A 26,560-nucleotide genomic window follows, 5' to 3' on the forward strand; every position below is an offset into this window, starting at 1 on the left:
TTGGGGTCATTGAGTTCAAGCCCCATGTTGGGTGTAGAGATCACTTAAAAATAAAATAATTTTTTAAAAATAAATGAACATTATTTTAAAAGACAAGAGCAAATAAACACAAACATGCTTTAAGAGAAACAGGGAAGATGAGAAATTTTTTAAATAAAAGAAAATGAAGAGATAAATAAAAATTAAGATACAACAGAAAATAACAAATATTAAAGATGGGTGAGGACTTTGCTGACTAAAACAAGAAAGAAATAGAACCGAATACTGAAAACTATAATGCAAAAGACGTCTGCTTGAAAAAAAATGCGAAGCTAAATACTGAAAGAACATACCACATATCTGAGACTACCAGCCCTGAATGACCAACATCAGAGATATTCTAAAAAAAAAAAACAACTATTACTTTTTTTTTTTTTCAAATCTTTTTAAAATGTTTATTTATTGCTGAGAGAAAGACAAACAAGAGTGCAAGCAGGGGAGGGGCAGAGAGAGAAGGAGACACAGAATCCGAAGCAGGCTCCAGACTCTGAGCCGTCAGCACAGAGCCTGATGCAGGGCTCAAACTCATGGACCATGAGATCATGACCTGAGCCAAAGTCAGATGCTTAACTGACTGAGTCACTGAGGCACCCCCCAAAATTATTAGACTTTAAAGAAAAAGTCCTTTGTACTTCTAGGCAAAAGAGCGCATGACTTAATTATCATTGGACACTGCCAGCAATATTTTATACCAGAATAAAACAAATATATTTAAGATACTTACAAAAATGCAAGCCAAGAATTTTACATCCAGCAAAACTAACCTTCAAGTATCAAGGTGACACTATGTAAGAACTCTAGAAAAGTTGTTCTCAACTTCTGGGGAATCTATTAGAGAACAAAACTAAAGCTTCAGAAAACTAAAATGATTACAAAGACATATATAAAGACGGATACGAGTATAGCTAACTATATAGTTACTTGAAGAAGTAACATTAAGTGAGAGTTAAAAGCTTTGTAATATACTGACACAGTACAACTGTTAAAAACTTAAGGGAAAAAAACAATTGGAAGAATGGGGAAAGTATATGCAAAAAAAACACCTATGTTCTATTTTGATTCCACAAGAGAAATAAAAGTCCTTATCTCCAGAGCCCTTTCTTGTTCATACACTAGAATATGGACAGCTAGGTTTCACAACAGAAATATGGGGGAAAACAAAAAAGAAAAAAAAATAGTACTAGAAAAATGTCCCAAAACTAAAAATGACTTTCTTCGCTGAAAAGGCCATGAACCAGAACAAAGGATGAAAAGACCCATATTAAAGTACATTGGTGTAAAATTTATTGGTAGAGGACATGATCATCTACAAAGAAAGTCCCATCAAATCTACCAAAAAAGTTATTAAAACTAATATATCAATACAAAATAATCAGCTGTATTTCTGTAAACCAACAACGAACAATCAGCATTGAAATCAATAACAAAATACCTTTAACAATAGGGTCAGAAAATATGAAACACTCAGAGACAATTCTGACAAAAGATACAAGAACTTTACACTAAAACCTACAAAATAATGCTGAGAGAAATTAAAGACCCCTAAAGGAGGGGAGATATGCCATGTTCATGGATCAAAGGTTCAATACTGTTAAGATTTCAATTCTTCCCAAACTGATCTAGAAATTCAATACAATCCCAATAAAAATCCTCACACACTGTTGTGAAGAAATTTACAAACTGACTCTAAAATGCATATGAAAATGTAAAGAACCAAGAAGAGCCCAACAACTTTGAAAAGGAAGAACTTTTCCTTTGAAGACTTACAATGCATGACCTTCAGGACTCATTTTAAAAGTTATAGTAATCGTAACTATACTGGAATTAAAATTTTTTTAAAAGTTACAGTAATCAAGACAGTGTGGTATTGGCCTGAAGATACACAAAAAGGTCCATGGAACAGAACACAGCTCAGAAACAGACTCATACTTTTATGGTCAACTGATGTTTAACAAAGGTGCAAAGAAAGTCACTAAAGAAAGAATAACCTTTTTCAACAAATGGTACTAGAACAACTGGATATTCAGGTATGGGGAAAAAAAGAACTGATCAATACTTCATATCATATACAAAAAGTAACTGAAAAATGGACCATAGACCTAGACGTAAAACCAAAAGCTATAAAATTTTTAGAAGAAAACAAAGGAGAAAATCTTTGGTGTTCTTGGGTTTGGCAAAGACACCAAGTGGTGCCTGGGTGGCCCAGTCAGTTATTATGCATCCAACTCTTGATTTTGGCTCAGATGGTGATCTCACCATCACCATTCAAGTCCACGTTGGGCTCTGTGCTTACTGCACAGAGCCTGCTTGGGATTCTCTCTCCCTCTCTCTCTGCCCCTCCCATGCCTGCATGCTCCCCCTCTCTCTCAAAATAAATAAACTTTAAAAGTAAAATAGGATACCAAGAGTACAATCTTGTACAATTAAAGAGAAAGTTAATAAAATGGACTTAATCAAAATGAAAAACTTTCACTCATTAGAAGATTGAAAATACAAGCCAGAGACTGGGAGAAAGTATTTTTCAAAGAGTGTACCCGATAAAGACCTTGCATCCAAAATAAAGATTTCTCAATACTTACTAGTAAGAAACCAAACCCCAAATCTTCTTTGCCAAAGAAGATACATGGATGGCAATAAGCACATGAAAATACGCTCAACATCATCAGGGAAATACAAATTGAAACCGCAATGAGACACCATTATACATCTATTAGAAAGGCTAAATTATACAACTACAACTGATCATAACAAGTGCTATGGGCTTAAGTGTCCCCCAAACTATTATTGAAACCCTAATTCCCCAGTATCTCAGAATGTGGCCATTATTTGGAGATACGGCCTTTCAAGAGATGGTTAAGTTAAAATGAGGTTAGTGTGAGTCCTAACTCAATCTGACTGGTGTCCTTCTAAGAAGAGGAAATTTGAACATAAGAAAAGAGCATGTGAAGAGGCAGCAAGAGAACAGCCATCTACAAGCCAAGGAGAAAAGCCTCAGAGAAATCAACCCTGCCAGCACCTTGATCGTACGCTCCGGATCTATAAATAAATAAATCCCTATTGTTTAAACCACCCAGTTTGTGGTATTTTGTTAGGGCAGTCCTAGCAAACAGATACAGCAAAGGTATAAAGCAACTATAATTCTCATTCTGCTGATGGAAATGCCAAATGGTATAACCAACTTGGAAAACAGGAACAGTGTCTTAAAACTTTAAATATATACTTATCATATGATCTAGCCATTCCACTCGTAGGGATTTACCCAAAAGCAAAGAAAAAAATATGCATGTCCACACAAAGACTAGACACAAATGTTTATAGCATTTTTATGTATAATAGCGCCAAACAGGAAAAAACCCAAGTATCCATTAAAAGATGAATGGATAAGATAGTGTTTCCATACAATGGAATACTTCTGGGCAATAGAAAGGAAGGAACACAACACACAAAGGAATACACACAACATAGATGACTCTGAAAATAATTATGCTGAGTAAAAGAAACCAAACAGGAAAAAAAATAGTGTATAATTTCATTAAAATAAAATTCTACAAAAGGTAAACTATAGTGAAAGACAGCAATTCAGGGGTTACCTGAGGACAGGGAGGAAAACAATGTGGAGTGATAAAGATGCACAAGAAAACTTTGGGGGGTAATGGATATTTTGGTTTTCTTGATTGTGGATCTCATGGTAGGGATATGTATTTCAAACATTATTAAATTAAACACTTCAAATGTGTGTAGTTTTCTGTAAGTCAACTGTATTTCAACAAAACTGTTAAAAAATTTAAATAGCAAACATTTGAAACTACCAAGGAGAAAATGACATAATATTCTGATAAATTTCTTTCAGGCCTTGACGGAGGAGGTAAAAAACTAAGAATACAGAAAATATTAAGTTGGAACATACAAGGGCATACTCACGCACCTAACTCTGTATCATGAAAAGAGAATTATGCTCTTATTAAAGAATTCACAACACTACACAAAAAGTGAACACACATGGGACTAGTAGAGAACATCTTAACAAAACAGTCTAATCATATACAATAAAGCCCGAGATTTATGACAACAAAACAATAACAACAGCCCAAAATTCACTAATCTGAGAATTTAAAATACTCTCTCATAAATATTAGGCCAAAGGGGAAATCAAAGGCATAATTATAGATTATCCAGGAAATTATAATTAAAATGAAAACCATGTCAAAATCTGTGGGCCATTACCCTGTTAATCTGAGAAAGCTCGAAGTTTAAATATCTATGCTACTAAGAATAAAAACAAATTAATAAGCATATAAAACAAAGAATTCAGAGAAAGAATAACATGAATCTACAAAATCAGGGAAGAGGAATTAATAACAATATCAACTGAAGTCCACACAGGAAAAGAACAAAGACTGTATTTCTGATTAAAATTCAATATAACGTATAAATCACTAATCAGCTACTCAAAATCTAAAGAGAAACTATAAATATCGAAACTGAAATTAGAAAAAAATAAGAAAGCAAAAAGAATTATAGGAGACTATTTTCTTAACTAATGTTCATAAATCTGAGAATAAAGTCCAATGAATAAACAGCAAAACTGACTCATGGAACAGTAAACCTAAATAGGTAATATAATGCTTTGCATGGAACTGAGAAAGCAAAAAGCTACAGTCCAAAAATCAAGTCCAGATTTTTCATTTGTGATCTTTTATACAGTCAAAGAGTAGACTGTTCTGATGCTATTCAAATTGTTCCTGCAAACAGATAAAAGAAAATTTGTCAACTCCTTTTAGAAAGAAGAGTAATAATGAAATGCATAAACACACACATACAAAAAAGACATGTTAATTTCATGTATGAAAACTGAGGAATACCCAATATCCAATAGAAAGAACACAGCAAAACTTTAAAAGAAATAATACACTTTTATCAGGATTCTCATACCAATTAGAAGATTAAAAAGAAGAATATATACTCACACTTTCACAAGCATAAAACAATGAAGTATCCACTTAGTAAGAAATGTGAATGATCTACAAAACAAACCATATAACTCAACTGGGGGACATAAAAGAAATCCTAAATTAATTGAAAACTCATGTCTTATTCTGAATTGGAAGACTCTAAATAATACAAGTTGCTAATTCACATCAATGTAACTTATAAATCAATAAAATTATAAATAAAAATCCCAGCATATTTATTTTATAAACTTCAAAATAATCCTAAAGGTCAACTGGATGAATAAATAACCAGGACTGACCAGAAAATTCTGAATTAAAAAAAGTACCAGATATCAAATCAAACGTATAGATTATACTAATATGGTTTGGAGTTTTACACACCCAATAGAATGGGAAAATAAAATAGCAGATATCAGCAAGGACGTGAAGCAAACAGCTACTGGGAGTGCAAACTGACACAGCCACTTTATAGAAATGTTTTGTCAGTATCTACTAAAACTGATCATAATATGCAGAGAGAACAAGAAGAAAGAAAATGCCAAATAAAAACAGTAAAGAATAGGGGCGCCTGGGTGGCTCAGTCGGTGAAGTGGCTGACTTTGGCTCAGATCATGATCTCGCGGTCCGTGAGTTCGAGCCCCACGTTGGGCTCTGTGCTGACAGCTCGGAGCCTGGAGCCTGTTTCAGATTCTGTGTCTCCCTCTCTCTGACCCTCCCCCATTCATGCTCTGTCTCTCTCTGTCTCAAAAATAAATAAACGTTAAAAAAAAATTTTTTTTTAAACAGTAAAGAATAACATAACAGAGAACTAAACCAAACATTAATATTAAAATGGGCCAAAGACATATTAAAACAAACAAAATTATAACATAGCAATGTAACTCTGAACAGAAGTGTATATACATGTTCATCAGAAGACAAACGCAAGCATGTTTATATTACAGCAGCATTATTCTTAATATCCAAAAAGTAGGACAACCCAAATGCCCGTCAATATTAGTACAGGTAAGTGAACTGTATATTCGGTCAATGGAACACCATACAGCAAGGAAAAAGAACAGTCTACAACTAGTACACACAACAACATGGTTGAATCTCAAAAACAATGTTGAATTAAAGAAGTCTGACACCAGGGGCACCTGGGTGGCTCAGTCGGTTGAGTGTCCAACTTCGGCTCAGGTCATGATCTCCCAGTTCATGAGTTCGAGCCCTGCATCAGGCTCTGTGCTGACAGTTCAGAGCCTGGAGCCTCCTTGGATTCTGTGTCTCCCTCTCTCTCTGCCCTCCCCTGTTCACACTCAGTCTCTCTCTCTCAAAAATAAACATTAAAAAATAATAATAAAATAAAATAAGTCAGACACCAAAGTATCTATATAATTCTGTGTGATACCAGTCATAAAATTCAAACATAGGTAAAAACTCATCAATGGTGTTAGTGTTTACCGTTGGGGTGGGAGTGGGGGAGCGGGGGGGGGGGGGCGGAATAGTTTTAGTGCCTAAAGAGTCAGTCACCAAGGGTATTTCTGTGGATGTGGTTTCTTGACCTTGATGCTGGTCACATGGGAGTATTCACTTTGTGAAAATTCACAAAAAAGACACAAACTAAGGACTACAAATTAATAAACATGTTTTGGTTATCAGACTAAAAAACTAAAAATACTTCCTTGAAGGAAATACAAATTAGTAGCCACTTTGAGTCTTTTTTTATGTTTGCATTCTGAAATCCAGAAATATTTATCCTACTAGATACTAACACAAGTACAAAAGGTAAATAAACATACCACCAATTTCACTGAAGAACTATTTGTATTTCTATGTATACTCTCTGTATTCATTAAAAAACTAGAAATCAACTAAATATTTTCACTAAGAAACTATATTAACAAATCACGGCACAATGGAAAGGGCCACCCAGTGGATTTCTATGTATACATTTAACATTAGCAGAACTATATATACAGATTATACAAAGGCATGTAAGATGTTAACTAAAAATACCAAATTATAAAATAATATATATGGTATACTCCCATTTTTATAAAAGTGAATAAAAATAATGTTTATTCAACAAACTTTTAATAGTGGTTTTTTCTGTGAGGGTGAAATTGTGAGGAATCTCTACATTTCATATTCAGAATGGTTTCCTGGCTTGAAATAGCATGTATCATGCTTTTATAATCTGAAAAACTATATAAAAAATTAATGAGATGATAATATTTCAAAAATGCCTATGCTTTAAATCTCCTTTAAAAACCTACTGTTGTGTTATCCTTTATGCAAAACCCTCTAGAAAACACAAGGTGAAAGCAATTTTAATATATAAACTTCCTTCTCCACCTTTACCCTCCAGTTTGGGTTACTTTCCCTCTGATTCCCACCTCATTTCCTAAATTGCAATATTATCTCTCTGAAAAAAAAAAAGGAGCTGAACATAATGATCAGTTAAAATTCCTTCCAACCTTGAAATCCTTTATTTTTTCCCTTCCCTTTTCTTCTACCTCCTTTAGCCATAATAACGATGTGTGCTGTTCCACTATATTCACTGAGTTTTATTTTCTCTTTCCTTAATTTAAAATTATGTTAGAATTTCTCCCGAGATAAAAGAAACCCAAACTAATTTGCTTCATATAAATTCTTTGTGGGGTGCCTGGGTGGCTCAGTCGGTTAGGCGTCCGACTTCAGCTAAGGTCATGATCTCACGGTTTGGGAATTGGAGCCCTGCGTCAGGGTCTGTGCTGACAGCTCAGAGCCTAAAGCCTGCTTTGGATTCTGTGTCTCCCTCTCTCTCTGCCCCTCGCCTACTCACACACCCTCTCTCTCTCTCAAAAATAAACATTAAAAAAATTAAAAATTAGTAAATAAATAGAGACATAAAGACATAAATAAATAAATTCTATGTGAACAGCCCTGAAAAAGCATTCCTTAATCTCTCTGGGGTTTTCTTCCAGTTCCTCTGTTTTTTTCCCAAATGATATAAATATTCATTGGCTATTCAGAAAACAACTTTTTGTCCCAAAAAGTACCTTCCAAGGTGAAAGTTTCTACTGTTAAAAGTAAGTAAAGTAAACAAAAGTAAGGAAAAGTGCCTGGCTGGCTCAGTCTGATACAGCATGTGACTCAATCTCAAGGTCATGAGTTTAAACCCAATGTTGGGCATGGAGTCTACTTAAAATTAAATAAACAAACAAGCAAATAAAAATAAGCAACACTGAAATTGTCTTAAATTTTCTCTCCTAATTTTATTTTAAACCACTATGCCTACTGGACTTACACACCTAAGTGATCTTATACTAATTTAAAAAAATCACACACTAATACATTTGGCAAACGTGTATATGAAAAGCCACAATTCAAAATTTTATATTTATCTTTGAAAGGTATTTTGTAGGACTGCAGTAGGTAATCGTGTAAGAGCAAAGAACATGAACATAGTTTACTATTTCATCTATTCGTATGGCAAGACTTTAACTTTGTTCATGAATAACAAGGGAAGAATGTAACAGAATTCCACCCATGTAAACACAATGTACCATTTCCTAAAATTTCATGTTAAAAACTACAGAGTTAATAGCAAAAGAAGTAAAGCAGCTAGAAAGCATGATGAATTCAGATCAAACTGAGTTCTAGTTTCAGAAAATGTACACCCAAGATCCATTTGAGAATCTCTCAGCAAGTATTTTATTTACATTTTTCTCAATCTTTTTCAACTTATCAATTCACATTCCCTTTTGCTTCACATTTTCTCCCACTTTAAAAATATCATAAATCTGTCTTCAAAAGTTCCAAACAATTCCCACCAGCAAGAGAAATAATTAATAAACTTGTACTACTGTTGTGATTTTGGCTCTACAAGAAGCAATGGTATCATTCTCATAACTGACTGGGAAGAAGATTACAAGTCCTGTTCAATAGATTATTAAACTGAAGGTTGAATGCCACTTAGAGACAAGATCACAGGAGAATGACAATGGTAAACATACTTATTAACAAACTACATTAAAAAGAGGTTTTTTTAGTTCCCAATTTACATTAAGAGCATACATATAAACTTTTGCTAAAGTACACAGAATTCAAATGATACCTGATGAAAATGTCCCTGCTAGCAGTAAGGGCAGTTAAAACACTGGAATAAATCAGTGGCATCAGGGGTGTGATACTAGTTGGGGGGGAGGGGTCTTTCTGAAGACATTAAGTAACAGCATGGTTCCCTGCACTGTCTACAATGGTCCTCTCTGAAATATTCGGGACAATATCCTCAGCTCTGACTCCATAAAATACCTAGGCATATTGCTGGCCTCATCTATACCACTCAAGGTGTAACACGTTTTTTAAAGCCAGACTAATTAATTTTTTAAGCTTTGAATCTAGATATATAAATTGTGGGAAGGACAGAAGGAGAAATGGAAGGAGGATGGGAGAGATGGAGAGAAGAAAGGAGGGAGGAAAAGTCAATGTACTCTACCACTTAAGAATAACTGGTCACTACCAGGATAAGATTTCTGGCACCTGAAGAACTTCAATTTGAACTTTTTTCCTAAATAAAGTATACACGTGACCAAAGGTTTTCATTCTCTGTTCTAACATTAGTAACACCAATCTGTTTTATTTCACTAATCTTTGCTTTCCAAAACAAATGAATAGAATTAAGTTAGTGGCCCAAAGAACTAAGCCAGAACAGAAAGTCAAGAAATGACAATTTGATCCTTAACTTGCTTTTGAACAGAATACAGCTGACCTTTGAATTTCACCTGTATGCAGGATTTTTTTTTTATATATAAATACAGCACGGAACTGTAAATGTATTTTCTGTCCCTCATGATTTTCTTAATATTCGCTTTATTTTATTGTAAGAAGACAGTATATCATACATATAACATACAAAAGATGTGTTAATCAACTGTTTATGTGATCAGTGAGGCTTCCAGTCAACAATAGACTATTAGTACTTAAGCTTTCGGGACTCAAAAGTTATACACAGATTTTCTACTGCACAGAGGTTGGCACCCCTAATCCCCATGTTGTCCAGGGGTCAACTGTATTTCTTTTCTAGTTAATCCTTTTAACTGCTATAAACAAATTTAAATGTAATTAGAATTGAGTTCATTGAGTCACAATTTCCAATGATGAGAAATTTCCTAAGCAGTCTTAAGCAAACCTTGTACTTTCCATAATGCAGCAAAGATATTACTGGGTCACTAGGGCTTGAGAACAGCACAAATTCTAGCTGACAGATTTGTCAGATGATAAGTTATGTACTGATACATTGATGAATAGCCAAATGGTTTGGCATTATTCTGATCTTAACATCAACAGAGTAATACTAACAAAATTTTGCTATTTGGAAGAATTTTTTAATTATCAATTTTTTAAATTAAAATTAGAGTACCGTTAGATTACCCTGTGTTATCCATTGAATTATAACTGCCAACATTCACACTTAAACTCAATGAAGAAACTGAACCTGTATAAAAATAACCATCATCAAAGCTAAGGAAAGATACATGAAGATAATGAACAACTGAGTTCAATATTAATTTATTCCTTTAGATCAATGCTCTCAATTGACCCAAATAAACCAATTCACTAGGTCAGCAGATAGCATGAAGAAACTATGAAATATGACATAACTCATGCATATAGCATGTATAACACAGCAAAAACTTCTGGAAGTATTATCAGTTTTAATAAGCTGAATAGTTTTAGGTCCAGAAACTCTACTACTGTTGCTATTCAGAAATAATTTAAAACATCTAAATATAGTTTGGATCACTTTGATAGTATTATGAGAGAAGAATCAATATAAAGGTATTAGTATCAGTTAAGTTGGCCTTTTGTTCATTCAAAGTCCTCACATGGCATTATTATAAGGTACAACAGATTTCTTTTTTCAAGTATCTGAAACACAAGAAATGATTTGCTTTTAATAAACCTCAACATATCATCAATATCAGACTAGTTTTTGAGACTTCTTCTTTGATGGTAGTGGTGGGAGCCACCTAATTCTTATGATGGACAACTGGCTTTCAGTAATGCCAACTCCATCCTTAAGAGCAATAAATCCTATTGCTTCTTTCCTTCAAAATATTCCCAGACTGAAACCACTTTTATTTAATGCTTATTTATTTTGAGAGACAGAGAGAGAGAGAGAACACACGCAGGAGAGAGGCAGAGTGAGGGGAATGAGAGGATTGGAAGTAGGCTCTGCACTGTCAGAGGAGAGCCCGATGCAGGGCTTGAACTCATGAACCATGAGATCATGACTTGAGCTGACATTGGACGCTTAACCAACTAAGCCAACCAGGTGCCCCAGAATTAATGATGAAACCACTTCTTATTACCTTACCCTTACCACTATCATGTGGACTTAAGCACATTTCCTCTGGACTACTGCAAACAGTCCTTTTAATTGGTCTTTTTGTTTCTAACCCTGCCCCTACTCAAGACCAATCTCAACATAAAACTCAAGACAATCCTTTTAAAATATAAGTGTGTAGTAAAGTTGGTCTTGCCCAAAAAGAGGTCTAGCCACTGCCTAGGCTTTCGGGAGGTAATCTAAGTCATATCTGACAGAAGTGACCTTGTTTAGGGAAGGGGCTGGTCATACCCCATCTTAGCATAGGAATGGCCATACCCAACAGTCTTAGGATGGGGACTAGCCATGTCAGAAAGACCAATTTAGTGTAGGGGCTTCAGGTCACACACAACCAACAGACATGGAGAGTGAGTTCAACTCCATGGGCAATCAACCAATCATGCCTATGTAATAAAGCCCCATTAAAAACTCTGGAAACCAAAGCTTGAGTGAATTCCCTGGTTAGTAATATTCCATGCAAAGGGTTACACATCATGTACACACCGATACCAAGAGGGTAACCATTCTAGCTCCAAGGGAGAAGAGAACAGAAGCTACACATTTAGAATTCTCCCAGGCCCTGCCCTAGGATTAGCCCTAGGAGTCTCTTCCTTTGGCTAATTTTGATCTGTATTCTCTTTCTGTAATAAGCAGAACTGTAAGAATAACAGCTCTCAGTGAGTTCTGTGAGTACTTGCAAATTATTGAACCTCAGGGTGATTTGGGCAACCCCCTGAACTTGCAGCTGGCATCAGGGGTAAAGACAGTGCTGGGGCCTGCACCCACAAACCTGCAGTTTGGTTAACTCCAGGAAGATATCAGAGTGTTTTTATAGTTTTCTTACAAATTAATAGAGTTTTTAGCATACTTGTAATCTTTTTTTTTTTTTTTTCTGTTGGTTCCTTGTCTGCCTCTAAATATGGTGGTCTACCCTCTCATTCTTCAGGAGAAAACAAAAGTACCCTTCCCTCCATTCTCTTTTTCTCTGCTGCTGCTTCAATCCTCTTCAAATATTCTCAGTAGCCCACCCTCACTTCATGGACTCAAAACTGAATTGTAAGATTTTCGCATCATATTCTCTCAAGTCTGTGATGTAAAGTTTCTACTTCCCCTGGAAAAGAAAGACAAATAGAGAATACAAAAGATTTTCTACAAGCACAGCCTCATATTTATTTGAGCTTCATTAGGGATAAAAACAGTAAGAATCTTCTGGCAAGGCCCATGGTTTCAACCTGAGGCCCCGAACCAGTGGCACCTGCTTCTCTAGTCTTGATATGCCGTACTCTGCAGAATCGTATACATTTTACAAGCTTACTTTATTACGCAAAAAAGAGTACTCTTGGGGCTCCTGGGTGGTTCAGTCGGGTAAGTGTCCAACTCTTGGGTTTTGGCTCAGGTCATGATCTCATGGTTCAAGGGAATGAGCCCCGCACTGGGCCCTGTGCTGACAGCGTGGAGCCTGCTTGGCCCTTCTCTCCTCTCTGCCCCTCCTCCCACTCTCTCTCTCAAAATAAATAAACATTTTTTTATAATTAAAAAAACAAAGTAGTCCTTTCAGCTTGGTTATGGTCATCACTGCCTTGTCTTGCTTCAGGCTTCCAAATGTTAAACAGCATTATTTAACATTTGGGCACACTGAGTTCCCTGCCTTACTAGTTAATTAAGGGTCAAGTGTTCCAGAGTGCTAATCGAATATGTTTAAAACTGTGTTTTTGTATCGCTATAACCAAAGACTTCATAATTTGAATATTAGTTTCATTTTATAAAATAAACACAGGACACCCCCCCAAAAGAAAAAAATTATTAAGATTTCACAGTAGTTGTGCATTATCTTCAGGATATGGATCCTTAAATGAAATTTGAAAACTACATGCGCTACAAGGCTTTACACCCAGGCATATGCTGTCTGTTTAATACACATACGTAGTTTTCACCTCACTCCTTCAGTGGTCTTTCAGAATGTGGAGTTTAACACCGAATTGTCAGAAAGCACCCATCACCAGCCCTTGCAGAGACTACTACTGAAGGCTAACTGGCCTTCCTGGATTTGCTCAACTCTCCCACCCATTTTCCACTCTGCCTCACGCCACTATACTCTGCTACAGATTGATCTTACTCAAAATGCAAATCTGATCTCCCATCAATGGCTTTCTGGAGCCTTCAGGATAGTCAAAATCCTTATAAGACTCTCACGACATGGCCCTTGCCGACACGCGCTGCTCTCCCCTGCATGTGTATACTTCAGCCTCCAGGGTCAGCTTGCACAGGACCCCCACCCTCCCCAGACCCTACTCCCTCCCTCGGAACCATTCCCTCTGCGCCATACATCCTTCCCTCACCCTTCTCCCAGATTCTACTCACCCCTGGTTGCAGATTTCACGTTACCAAAGAGATCTTTGCTGATGCCTTCCCACAAACGAGGAAAGTGCCCTCACAGGCTCACATCAGACACCCTAACCTTCTGCAGTACTAAGCACACCTATTCCATTCGTCTCACTAGACTGGAAGCTTGAGGACAGGATCCAAGTCTTTCTTACTCACTGCTACATCCAGCCATGCTGTGCACATTTTTGCTGAATGAACGAATGAGTCCAGAAGCATAAAATATACTGACTTTAAAGGTTTCAAAGTCAATTGTTAGTGCAAATAATGTAATTTTATTAAAATTTCTTTTCAAAAATCCATCACAAAAGGAAAATGCTTTAAAGTGAAAGTTGTTTATTTACCATTACAATACTAGGTGGTTTTTCAACAATAAAACTTCAGTACACACTTTTTAATTATTTAAAGAGCATATGTTTTCTAAGGATTTAGAGCAGAAAGAATATAAATGCAAGATTACTGGCTGCTTAATGAAGTTTCCTTTTAATTTCCAAAGTCAATTAATACCATGCCCAAAGGGCATTTTATTAAAACCACAACCAAAAACCTTTTGTTAAGCATAGGGTCAAATCTATGTTCAAACATGTGCTAAATTTTAATGCTTTATTTAGGAATAATTTCCTTCCTAAGAGGTTCAATTCCTTTATAAATAGAATCTATCAGATTAGAAACCAGCGATTAACATTGTGGCCTAAGTTAAAAGAAAAGGAAGAAAAGAGGTCACCATAAAAATTAGTCTTCTTCATAGCTCAGAGTTAAAATTATCTAAGAGGAAAAGAAAAATATCCAGTAAGGATTCTCTAGTGCAGAAACAGCTGAATTCACTCCTAATTGAGAAACGCTATTTAGAACAAGATAAACTATCGCCCATCATAACCTCATTTTCTCCAGCACCGTAAAAAAACAAACAAACAAACAAACAAACAAACAGGAAGATAGAGTGACTGCTCTGGCCAAAAGCTGAAGCCCAAAGCATGAGAAAGAACTGGAGAATTTCACATATTTATTTTTGATCCTTTTATATATCTGTCCTGTATCCTAATTATTTCAACCAAGTTCACAAAGGGTATGGACTCTCTGACACTTTCTCTATCACCAGAATTTAGCAAAGACCTTAAATATATTAATACAAGAGATTAAATAAGCATATTGAATACAGTAAGATGGAAGGTCAGGGTCACAGCCTGAACTTACCTATAAGTCAAATGTTATGTCCGATATGATATGTAAGACCGTTCTAAATAAAATGTACAAAAGCAATTAAGTACAAGTTAGATTAATTCCTAATGCAAACTATCTATTCTGTGTTAGTTCAACCCTTCCTCCCTTTCAGGAGCCTCATTTCAATTATCACTTTCCTTCTCTACTGGCTCCTTCCTTTCATTTGAACACACTCAAGTCTCTCCCAACTCAAAACAAAACTCCTATGGATGCCACAATCTCTTCTAGCTGTCTCCTTCACCAAGCGCCTTCATATCCATGCTTCTTGAGAAAGAGGTGTACGTTTCTTCACGTCCTAGTCACTCCTTAGCTCATACATGCATGATGCAAGTAAATTACTGAGTCATAAAACTAAAGATGAAAATAATCTGTATACAAAACCATTATATATTCATTTAAACATTTCAAAATTTATCAACTGAGAAACTTATCCAAGGCTCTTTCCGCTCTATACCGTCTCCTACCTCTCCACCAATTTTATATCCAAGCCACCTGCCACTTCACCTATACCGCGCAAGATCTAGCTCCTCCAGCATGCATTTTTGCACAGGTCTTTGTTGGTTGTGTTCCTCCTGCTTAGAATGCTTTTCCAACCTCTTGTTGATTTAACTCTTTCTCATTCTTCAATGCCAAATTCAAATTGTAGCTGCTCTCTGTAGCTTTCCCTACACCCAAAGTAAAGCTACTCCTGTAACTGTTTTCCCATAATACTTTACTCAAATTTCCCTGACTGCACACAACGCATCCTATTCCATTGTTTTTAACTTGCCTGTCTCCTCGGCTGTTCTAAATTACTAGTAGACAGTGTCTTAATTCAAGTTCTAAGAGTTTCAAAGATCTGTGAAACCCCTAAAATTAGAAGCAAAATTCTGTATATCTTATGCTTTTTGGAGAGAAGGTCTATAGCAGTTATCAGTCTTTCAAAGACGCATGTGACCCCAAAAGAGTTAAAAATACTGCCCCTAAATTAGCACAGTATCTGTCACAGAGTAGAGACCCACTAAGCATCTACTAAATTGTCATCAATATAAACATACAAAGTGACTGCACAGGGACAGGAAAAAACAAATCTCCTTTACAGAATTCTAAATAACATATGCACACACTGCCCCCTCCAGGAGGCGGAGCTTAATCCTCTGGCCCCCCCCACACACAGTCTGTGGGGGTGGGTACTTAGTGACTTGCTTCAAAAGAATAGAGTGGAAAAGAGGAAAATAGTAAGTTTACAGTGGAGAAACCTGAAGACACCACCTTAAGCAAGGGATTAGCTACTTAACTGAAGGTCAACCTCACCCACGAGGTCATGCAGGTATCATGCATTCCTTGATGTCATGTGTCAAGAAAGCCACTTCATCGCTATAGTATTCTTTCCAAAAATTTATAACTTCTGTCTAATCATGGATAAAAAAATCAGACCAACCCAAATTGAGGGACATTCTACAGAATACCTGACCAGGACTTCCCAACTGTCAGGGGCATGAAAAACAAGGAAAGACTGAAACTGTCACAGCCCAGAAGAGACTAAGGAGATATGACGACAAAATGTACTTTGGTATCCTGGAATGGATCCTGGAACAGAATGAGGACACAAATGGAAAAACTGGTGAAATTCAAATAAAATCTGGAGTTTAGTTAATGGCAGTGTACCAATGTGGGTGTCTTACTTTGCACAAAGGTACCATGGTAATGTAAGATGTTAAACAAATGGGAAAAACTGGGTGGGAGTATACAGGAACTCTCTGTGTGGTCTTTACCGTTTTTTGGTAAACTTACAATTATTCAAAAAATAAACTTTTTATTATTTTTTGAGTCTTTTTTCATGTAGTTACAAACTTTCAGATTCCCAGCTTCCAAACTTTTGAAGAATTATTAGCAAACAGATTTGTTGTCCAATCTCCAGTAAGTTACATTAGACATTCAATAAAAGGTGTTATACTCAGGGGCGCCTGGGTGACTCAGTCAGCTGAACATCTGACTTCAGCTCAGGTCATGATCTTGCGGTTTGTGAGTTCGAGCCCCACATCGGGCTCACTGCTATCAGCCAAGAGCTCACTTCAGATTCTCTGTCTCCCTTTCTCTGCCCCTCCCCTGCTTGTGCTTTGTCAAAAATAAACAAACATTAAAAAAAAGATGCTATACTCAAACCAAAGCAAAAATCTGTCCAGTCAATTATAATTACGAAAATTATAAATTACAACTTAGACATTAGTGACTGGCATCTATTTCTTGATAAGGAAGTTTCAAATGTGTCATTAGTGGCTTTTTAAACCTGAACCACTCAACTCTCTACATTCAAGTATCACACTGTGCTAGGCACTAGGATGTAATGTGGAATCGGGGAAAGACCAATAAGCAGTAATAAAGGGTTAAGTACTAGGACAGTGGGATACAGGATGCAACAGGAGGAAAACAGGAGCTCTCTGGACTCTTAGGACTGTCTGAGGGAGATTAGGATGGGAGGATCAGTAAAATTTCTTAAGTAAAATTTAGAATGAGATCCGAAGGTTAAGAAGCATTAGCCAAGAAAAGAGGATTGGGTATACCAGGCAAAGGCAACAGGCCTGCACAAAGAGCTACAAGTGAGAGACCATGGCCAGTTGTTCAGTGTGGCTACAGCTTAAAGTGCTAAGCAGGGCTTGGCAAAAAATGCAGCCGCCCAATTTTTCAGTCTGCTTTTGGGAGTCATGCCTAGAAGCCTGGCCTAAAGTTTCTTTACCTTTCCCAATAATTCTGGAGCAACTAGAAACCTTCATATTAGTTTGTTACTTGCCATAAATAGTGAGCAACACAACCTCTCTTACAAAGATAATTAGCCTCCACACCGTAACATTCAACAGCAGCAGAAAAAACAAATGTTTAACCATAGTCCCTATGTTCAATCCTATCTACACAGTTTTCTTTGCCCTAGTATGTGCAAAAAGACAAGGAAGGCAGGTTTATGAAATGCATAGATGGCAAAAAGCTGGCAGACATTGCTAACATAATGTTTTAAGTTCCACACTTAAGTTCAAATTTATCAATAACACTAAATATAAGTAGCTATGAACCAGGGAGGAAAGGAAGGGAGGGTATAATTACCAGAACACCAATCCCACCATACTGGCAGAGTCAAAAACATACAATGAACATCTTAGCTTTGACATTCCTGCAACAGAGGACCTACCTGACAGTCAAACATATGGTTAAAAGTACAGGTTGTGAGGCCAAACCTCATGGCTCTGAAACCCAACCCTACCATCTGCTAATTGTATTACACTGGGCAAATTACTTAAAGCTCTCTGGGCCTCAGTTTCCTCCTTTGGAAGGTATGGATACTACCTATTTCACAGATGCAGTTTGATGTTTACCTGAGTTAACACATTTCAGCTATCATTAATACGCACTCTGTACTTCCAAAGGTGTACATTCCCTGTGCCCTCACTGAATAGCCACCCTTTTCTCTCCCCTTCAAGAAAGCATGTCAGAAAATAACAAACATTATCTTGAATCTACTTGATCTACTCTATATTCATTCTCAAAGCTTAGTTTACTACTAGTAATATATTCTGTACAACCCACAATAACAATCACACTTCTCAGTGTGTTACAACATCTGGGAGAAATACTGATCTAGACTACAGCAGAAATGGACACTGCCTATCTCTCTCCACTGGCCCACCGTACTTGTTAACGAAATCCTGATTTTGTTTGGGTATCAGTCGGGCACACATTTGGAGACAGACATTTCCATTCCCTGGATCAACAGCATCAGCATCATGTAGAAGGAACTTGGGAGAAATACAAAATCTCAGTCTCCAGTCTAAACTTACTAAATCAGAAACTCTGGGAGTGGGGCCCAGAAATCTGTGTTTTAACAAGTTCTCCAGGTCATTCTGGTGCACACAAGCCTGAGAACCACTGAGCCATTAATGGTAATCCTTATCTCTTGTCAGTAATTGGTTTAGGAACAGGCATATGACGATTCTGACCAAGGAGGGTCACTTCGGAAATTCTGCTTATTAAAAAAAGAACACAAAGAAGGGACTTTCCCTCTTCTGGCCTTTAGATGTTTTTGATTACAGAGATTTGAGGCCTAGAGCTGTTGCAGCCATCTCGCAGTCATAAGAAGGCAAGCCAAAAACTTCTCTGCCACACTGGTTTGCTGATATAATCAAGGTAAAAAAATATCCAATCATGGATCCACTCTATCCATCAGATCTCCTGATATCTGAGATAACATCACGTTTCCTCAGTTAAGACATTTCAATGGTTTGGATGCATCATTATTTTATGAATCATCAAGGTGGGGGGGGAGGCTGTCACTAAACCAACATTCTATTCACTTAAATAAAGGTTCAAAATGTCTCAATTTCGGGGCGCCTGGGTGGCGCAGTCGGTTAAGCGTCTGACTTCAGCCAGGTCACGATCTCGCAGTCTGTGAGTTCGAGCCCCGCATCGGGCTCTGGGCTGATGGCTCAGAGACTGGAGCCTGTTTCCGATTCTGTGTCTCCCTCTCTCTCTGCCCCTCCCCCGTTCATGCTCTGTCTCTCTCTGTCCCAAAAATAAACGTTGAAAAAAAAAAATTTTTTTCAAAATGTCTCAATTTCAAGAACATTCAATTATGAAGAAAATGTAAATTCCTTATTGTTTAAGCCAAATGAGAAGGGGATTTCTGTTGCCTGCTAAATCATAACTAATTATTTTTATGTTTATTATTGAGAGAGAGAGAGAGAGAGAGAGAGAGAGAGAGAATCTGAGGCAGGCTCCAGGCTCTGAGCTGTTAGCCCAGAGCTCGATGTGGGGCTTGAACCCATAAACTGTGAGATCATGACCTGAGCCAAGTCAACCACTTAACCAACTGAGCCACCCAGGTGCCCCAATAACTGATTTTTTTAAAGAAGGATATTATGTTCAATTCCAGGTCTTCATTAAGACCAGAATACACAAAAGATGGACAAGAGTGATGGTGGAGAATCTTGAAGTATAAAGTAAGAGAAAGTAAAATATTGAGACTTAGAAAAGACAGTTTAGAAGAAGACATCATCATAAGTTTCCTCAAATATCTGAAGGGCTGGAATACCTGAAAGAAAAATATTAGACTTTGTATAGCTCCAGATAATGCTAGAAAAGGCATATTTTAACTTAAGAAATGAAACCTACCAATGGAAAGAGTTGTATTAAAAGATGGTTCATGCATTCCAGCAGAAACAGAACAATCATTTCAATCATTAAGCGTGTAATTCCTGTACTGGTTGATAGGTGGATCAGATTACCTCCAAGCACCCTTCCAACTGTAAGACTCTAAAATATTATGAGATTAGAATATAGCAAAGGTAAAAAGATGCATTAAAACACAAAACCAAATCACAACTGCCAACTGGACCTGATCCAAGCAGAGTATCTAGGTGAAATTAAATTTGAGAAATCAAGGATATGGGATGGAATTCACAACCCTCACAGGGTTGTAAGATGCAGCAGCTCTAAGCCTAAAATCAACAATCAATAACATCTGAAGGCTAGAAGAAGAGAAGTCTAAAGACTTCTAAATACCTACCTACTCTAACCTAAACTCTTCCGCCTGGGATTTAAAGTTCTCTCTCCACTACCTACCTTAATACAGCTTCCACTTCTTATGGAGTCTACTCAGTGTCCATATCCCAAAGCTACCCAAGACCCTCCTCTCTCCCTACGCCCCCAGTCTAATTCCTGTCCAATGCCTTTGCTCATAAGGTCTCCTATACACGCCTAGCACGTCATTAACCCTTTCTGCCCACGTGGAATTTGCAAATCTTGCAAAGTGCAACCAAAATACCCAGTTCCATGATTAGGTTGGATCCACGATTCTTTTCCCAGCAACTGCCAATAACTACCACAATACATACATCATCCTCTATACTGGGACTGTACTTACACAAGAGAGCAAGATTTAGCACCTGATTTGTTCTTTCTTTCAGATACTTTTATTTTCCTATAATACAAACATGTTCAGGGATACCCACAATTCTTCACAATGTTAGCAGCATTTTAAACCCTTAATAAATCTTACTGATTAATCAATCACTTTGCTATCACTTTGCTAAGATGAGCTATCACAAGTCTTTCTCAGTCAGAATTTAGTATTTAAATGCTAAATCTTTATAACAGCAAAATATTTATTAAGCTATATCATGGAACTTGTAACTCAAATTCTGGTTGGCTTAACTGGCAAAGAAGGAAAAGAATAAAGGGTTAATCTGCCTTTGTAAAGAAGAATTGGATTGAGCTGTCCAAGTCCTAGCAAATAAATAGTGCGGAATAACGAAAACAAGAGGAAGGTCTATGGGAGGATCCATCTCATCTTATCCTACTTCACAGAATGACATTTCTGGAAAAGTAATCTGACCCCATCATATTTTATATTTAAAAAACAGTGACCCAGAACAATTCTGAGTGATATACCCGAGATAAAGAAACTCTCTCTTTATTTTCTGAGACAGGAAACTACCTAATTATAAATAGAAGTTAAAGGAGCTAGCTTCCAGAAATTTTTAAAAGAATGAACAGAGAAATGTATCCAAGAGTTAGGAATCCAAGAAGCTGAAGGCAAAGGAGGGAGAAGCAGACAGAGCACATGACTGTATTAAATCAAACAGGAATAAACATGCCTACCACGTTGTAAACTCAGAAAAAGTCTCCTTCTCCGTCACCTTCTCTTAGTCCACAGGAACCATCCTCAGACATCCCCAACTCTGAAGCTTTATGGCCTTAATTTTCCAAACTGTGACTTGAGATTCACAACTGATCAATTGCAGAAGGAGAAAAAAAAATCCTAACTTTTAATTATAATAGTTACTAGGTGGTTTTATTTCACATTTCATTAAAGGCAGCTAAACTGGAATTTCAAAATGGTTCATACTGACACTGTGGCAGTGAAAAGTTACAGAACATACTTTACCCTCCACAATTACAAAAGAGGAACTTCACTTTTTTGTTGTTTTGGCTTATATAAAAATATGACTTTTGATTTTCTAAAAATTTTGAGGACATTATTACAAAAGGCCCAGTGGTTAATCCAGTGAGGCAATGAACCTCAAAGTTTTAAGATGGTCTGTCTGACTGACACTGGGGAGCCAGAAAAAAACAAAACAAAACTCTGGAGAGCCACAGTGAGTTCAGGAACTCTTTAAATCATTACACATAAACAGTAAAGACATATCTGATGGCCGAGTCTTAGCCGAACTACCCAGTATAAGCATTTCAGACCCCACATTTTTATGGATTCATCACTTAATCTCATTCTCAGCCCAGCTAATCTGTTTGGACCATGAGCCTCCAAAAATACCATTTTAGGAAAAAGAAAACCGCTCTTCCTTAAAGAGAAACTGTTTATTTTATCGAATTTGTTTCCCCTGTACCTGAAAACAGGGAATACAATGACATACAAAAAAACAAGTGGTCAAAACGTAAAATTATTTTCTAATAAAATCAGGGCCATTTAAAATGATCAAAAATCAACAAATTTGATAATAAAAAATTGTTAGAAGGGGCGCCTGGGTGGCGCAGTCGGTTAAGCGTCCGACTTCAGCCAGGTCACGATCTCCCGGTCCGTGAGTTCGAGCCCCGCGTCAGGCTCTGGGCTGATGGCTCAGAGCCTGGAGCCTGTTTCCGATTCTGTGTCTCCCTCTCTCTCTGCCCCTCCCCCATTCTCATGCTCTGTCTCTCTCTGTCCCAAAAATAAATAAACGTTGAAAAAAAAAATTAAAAAAAAAAAAATTGTTAGAAAACATCAAACCATACTCTGGGAGGGTCAGTCCTAAAACCTGGCGTCTTTCAAACATGAGAAGGTTTTAAAAACACAGTTTTGTGTAAGGTATAAGCACCGCACAGCCTTTATCACCCAGAATAATATATTACCAAGTCTACTTCCATACATTCTCAATTCTAATACATAACTACTGTTGCAGGAAAAATGTGACCCGCACACCAGAGACTTGGCACCTTTTGTGGCCAGGGTCACTTTCCAGGTTCTCGCGTGAAGCTCGCAAAACCCACCTAAGTCTGCATGTACTAGGTCTTTCCCTGGTCATGTAACTGACCACATCCTGATCTGCGGGAGATACACATCCAGGACAAAATTAAGTCTCATTAATAAAACCTAAGGGTAACAATTAAAAAATGAAGAGTAACAAAATACATACTGAATTTGGTAAAAGCACTAATTCAGGTGGGATAGAATCCATGTCTTTTGTTGTCTGCATGGTCTGTTACTTAGTTTTTCAGTTTCTGACAAGAACACTTCTATGTGCTAGGCAGTGTGTCAGCACTTAAGATCCATAAACTCACTTACTGTATCTATAAGGTAGGTACACTCTTGGTACCTCATTTAACAGATGAGGAAGGGAGGGAGAGAGAGAAAGAGAGGTTGTCAAGGTATCCAAGGTATCCCAGATCACAGAGCTGAATGAAGGGTTTAAATTTTATTTTGTTCTAAACCTTCTCTGTTGTCACTGGCCCAGCCCTCATTGAAAAATTAATGTGGAAAAAAAAAAAAAAAAGATAAACAGACATTAAAAAGACAACCATTCCTCAACCCAGTCATCCTGGTAAGTTGTAGACATATGCTTCAAAATGGGAACGTGGAGGTAAGTTTCTGGAAGAGTCACTCTCATCTTAGTTTCACCCTAGTTCTCTCCCTTTCTATATGACGAAGACCCCTGTCTAAAACGAGGAAGAATGAACGTGACCGGGCCAGCACTGCTTCCTACTTACTTTCCTATGGAGTCAGCCTGTTCATGGCCAGTAGCCAATCCACCTGCAGGCTTCAGCTTCAATTCAGGTAGAGTAGTAAGGTTTGAAAGTGCCTCAAGCAGAGCCAACAGTTCTCTGATCCTTTACAGTATCAAACTCTGCAATTGTGTGTCATCGCAGCCATGCTAGAATGAGGTCAATTACTGCAGGCACTAGACTTTTCCCTTTTCTCCTCCCCTGGTGTTCAAGCTCTTTTCCCAGCACTTGCTCAGAACTGTTGTTAGCCTTTTCCCCTTGGTTTTACTGCCCCTACGTTTATGTTATTCTAAGTCTTCTTCCCTATGGGTTCCTATGGGGAAAATGAAAGGTCTGAAAGGAGGAAAGTAAAAAAATAATATAAAACTGAAATGAAAATTCAAGAGGTTCTTGTATTAAGTCACTGTTTTAACAGATATCCTATTTCCAATTTCATTCCTTTCAAAAGAACCAAGCATTAAACTACAATGAATATGGCCTAACTATAATAAAGAAATAAGCACACACACATACACACAAACATATATGCCATAATTGTGAGGGTCTTTGATTCTTAGCATCCCCCTTTTCTATCCACTAATTTCTACGACACTGTTCTTCTCTCACCATATAATCAACTATTTCTCAAAATCCACTTGTCAGATGTGAAAAATTAGAAAGAACATTAGCCTTAGACACCTGAGACCTGGCTCCTAGAACACCATCACTTACTTAAGAAACAATGTTACTGAAGTTTTGTTTACTGATACATAAAACAAAGGTAATCCCACTTCCTCTCACCTCCATAATCTAAGGTTCAAAGGAGATGATGTGTAAGGACAGCAAAGAACTAGAGGTACCAACAGGCTTAAGATACACCTTCAATCCAAAAAAATCCCCTGACACAACAGGACAGTACTAAATCATCCAATCTTTCCCTTGACAGTGACTATTTTAAGTAGAGAAGCACAGATCTACTAACTCCTATGCCTTAATGGAGAATTTTAACCAAACTATGTTTTTGAGTTGACACCCAGACAGTAAGAGACAACTGGGAAAATGGTGTGCAGTGTAGGGTCACGGCAGTCTCAGGTTCACATCATGTAAGCAATTTATTACCAACTGTTTTTCCATTTTTAGGCTCAACTCAGTCTTCAGAATGAATGTGATAGGTTAGCTTCTAGGTCAAAGTCCTGAAAAACAAACAGTGATCCCAATCTAGTATCAAAACGATTGATCAACATCAAAAGCAGCCAAAGAACGCCAGAAGGACCATCATACATTCTTACATCCAAAGGTCTCAAATTCTTATTCAAGTGGTCATTTCTGGTTTGTGTATAGTGATAGAATTTGTCTTCTCCTGAATACGCTCTGTCTTATACCACCTCATGTTACATAAGAGGGCAGTAAGGTCTTAAAAAGCCACATGCAGTGGTCATTGTCGAATGTCCTGCCAAATGATGCCACCTTTCCATATTTGCAAACTGATTATAAATGCATACTCTCCACCACATAGATAAAAGACCATTTTAGCTGTACCTCAGTTTTGCCAGTAAATGCATAACTGTATATAAATCAAATCATATTTACCCTTGCCTCGGGTTATTTCAAAAGTGCATTTGCACAGGGAGAAAAGATATCCAAAAACATGGCCGTAAGAGATAAAGATCCTAGGGCACCAAACTTTTAAAAGTATTTAGTATTTAGTACTTAATCTAATATTTACTCAGAAAAAAATATTAATGCTACTACTCAGTCAACAACACTCCTGAAAATAGTGTCACAGAAACTGGTGATTGCCAGGGATATATAAAAAGAGCACCTGTTGGGGCGCCTGGGTGGCGCAGTCGGTTAAGCGTCCGACTTCAGCCAGGTCACGATCTTGCGGTCCGTGAGTTCGAGCCCCGCGTCGGGCTCTGGGCTGATGGCTCAGAGCCTGGAGCCTGTTTCCGATTCTGTGTCTCCCTCTCTCTCTGCCCCTCCCCCGTTCATGCTCTGTCTCTCTCTGTCCCAAAAATAAATAAACGTTGAAAAAAAATTTAAAAAAAAAAAAAAAAAAGAAAAAAGAGCACCTCTTATCTGCAGAATTTGTAGATGCAGTAGAATAAAATGCTTTCTGTGGGCATTGAAATTGGACTACCAGAAGATATCTAGGTCTGACAGGGTGAGGGTGAAGTCTGCAACATGGCGGAGTAAGTGGCTCCATGTTCCCACCCACAGCCCCCTACGGTACCATGACGTCGAAAAACAAACACCAACTGTCAGAACCAACTTCATCAGAACTCTGGAAAACAGCATCCAACTGAATACTGGATCAAGGAAAAGTCAACTTAAAATGGTAGGCAACATTTGTGGCATTTTCATTTGTCCTTGCCCTACCCCATCTCTGGTGTGGCAGCAGCCTATGTTCCCAAAATGGGACCTGGGCTCCCTGGTTCTAGAAAAAGCAGACCAGACCTGACTTGTGAATTATTGTTTAACTGTGTTATAACCTATCTCGGGATCATCTGAAGGACGGGCAAGATACGGTTTCTGTCTCACCTAACTCAAACTCATCCAGGCTGGAGAAGTGGTGGGCACTGCCCAAAACATCTAAGGTGCAGGAACAATCTGCAGATACCTGAAGTAAAGGATTATAGTTGAAACATACAATAGACTACCCAAGATCTAGGAGGAAAAGTCAAGAAGAGAGTTTCTTTGGGAAATTAGGGCAGTCAAAAGCACCAGTATCTAAGGAAATTTAGAAAGGTGCAGCTATGCCCAGGATAGGACGCATGCTCAGAGAAAACCCTAAGCTTTCACCACACACTGAATGCTAAATTAGTTCCAAGTCTGACTATCTTAGGAAAACAGGCAGCAGCACACAGCCAACCTGCAAAGAATCGGAGAGGTT

General features: G+C 37.5%; 1 protein-coding gene and 1 long non-coding RNA gene across 3 annotated transcripts in view; both read right to left on the reverse strand.

Moving 5' to 3' along the window:
- LOC123589728 overlaps nucleotides 1-25,845 on the reverse strand; it is a 58,849-nt gene extending 33,004 nt beyond the window's left edge. The window contains exons 1-2 of one of the 2 annotated variants that reach the window (XR_006708442.1): nucleotides 25,740-25,845; nucleotides 24,761-25,489 (exon numbers count right to left, since the gene is read on the reverse strand). This is a non-coding gene — a long non-coding RNA (uncharacterized LOC123589728). Of the gene's footprint in view, nucleotides 1-24,760; nucleotides 25,490-25,739 lie in introns of those variants that run through there. The other variant, XR_006708443.1, reaches the window with a different exon arrangement.
- Nucleotides 1-26,560, reverse strand: part of XKR6 (XK related 6) — a 324,795-nt gene that overhangs the window by 266,323 nt on the left and 31,912 nt on the right. The window lies entirely within an intron of this gene.

Source organism: Leopardus geoffroyi, chromosome B1 (genome assembly GCF_018350155.1).
Source record: "Leopardus geoffroyi isolate Oge1 chromosome B1, O.geoffroyi_Oge1_pat1.0, whole genome shotgun sequence".
Taxonomy (NCBI): Eukaryota; Metazoa; Chordata; class Mammalia; order Carnivora; family Felidae; genus Leopardus; species Leopardus geoffroyi.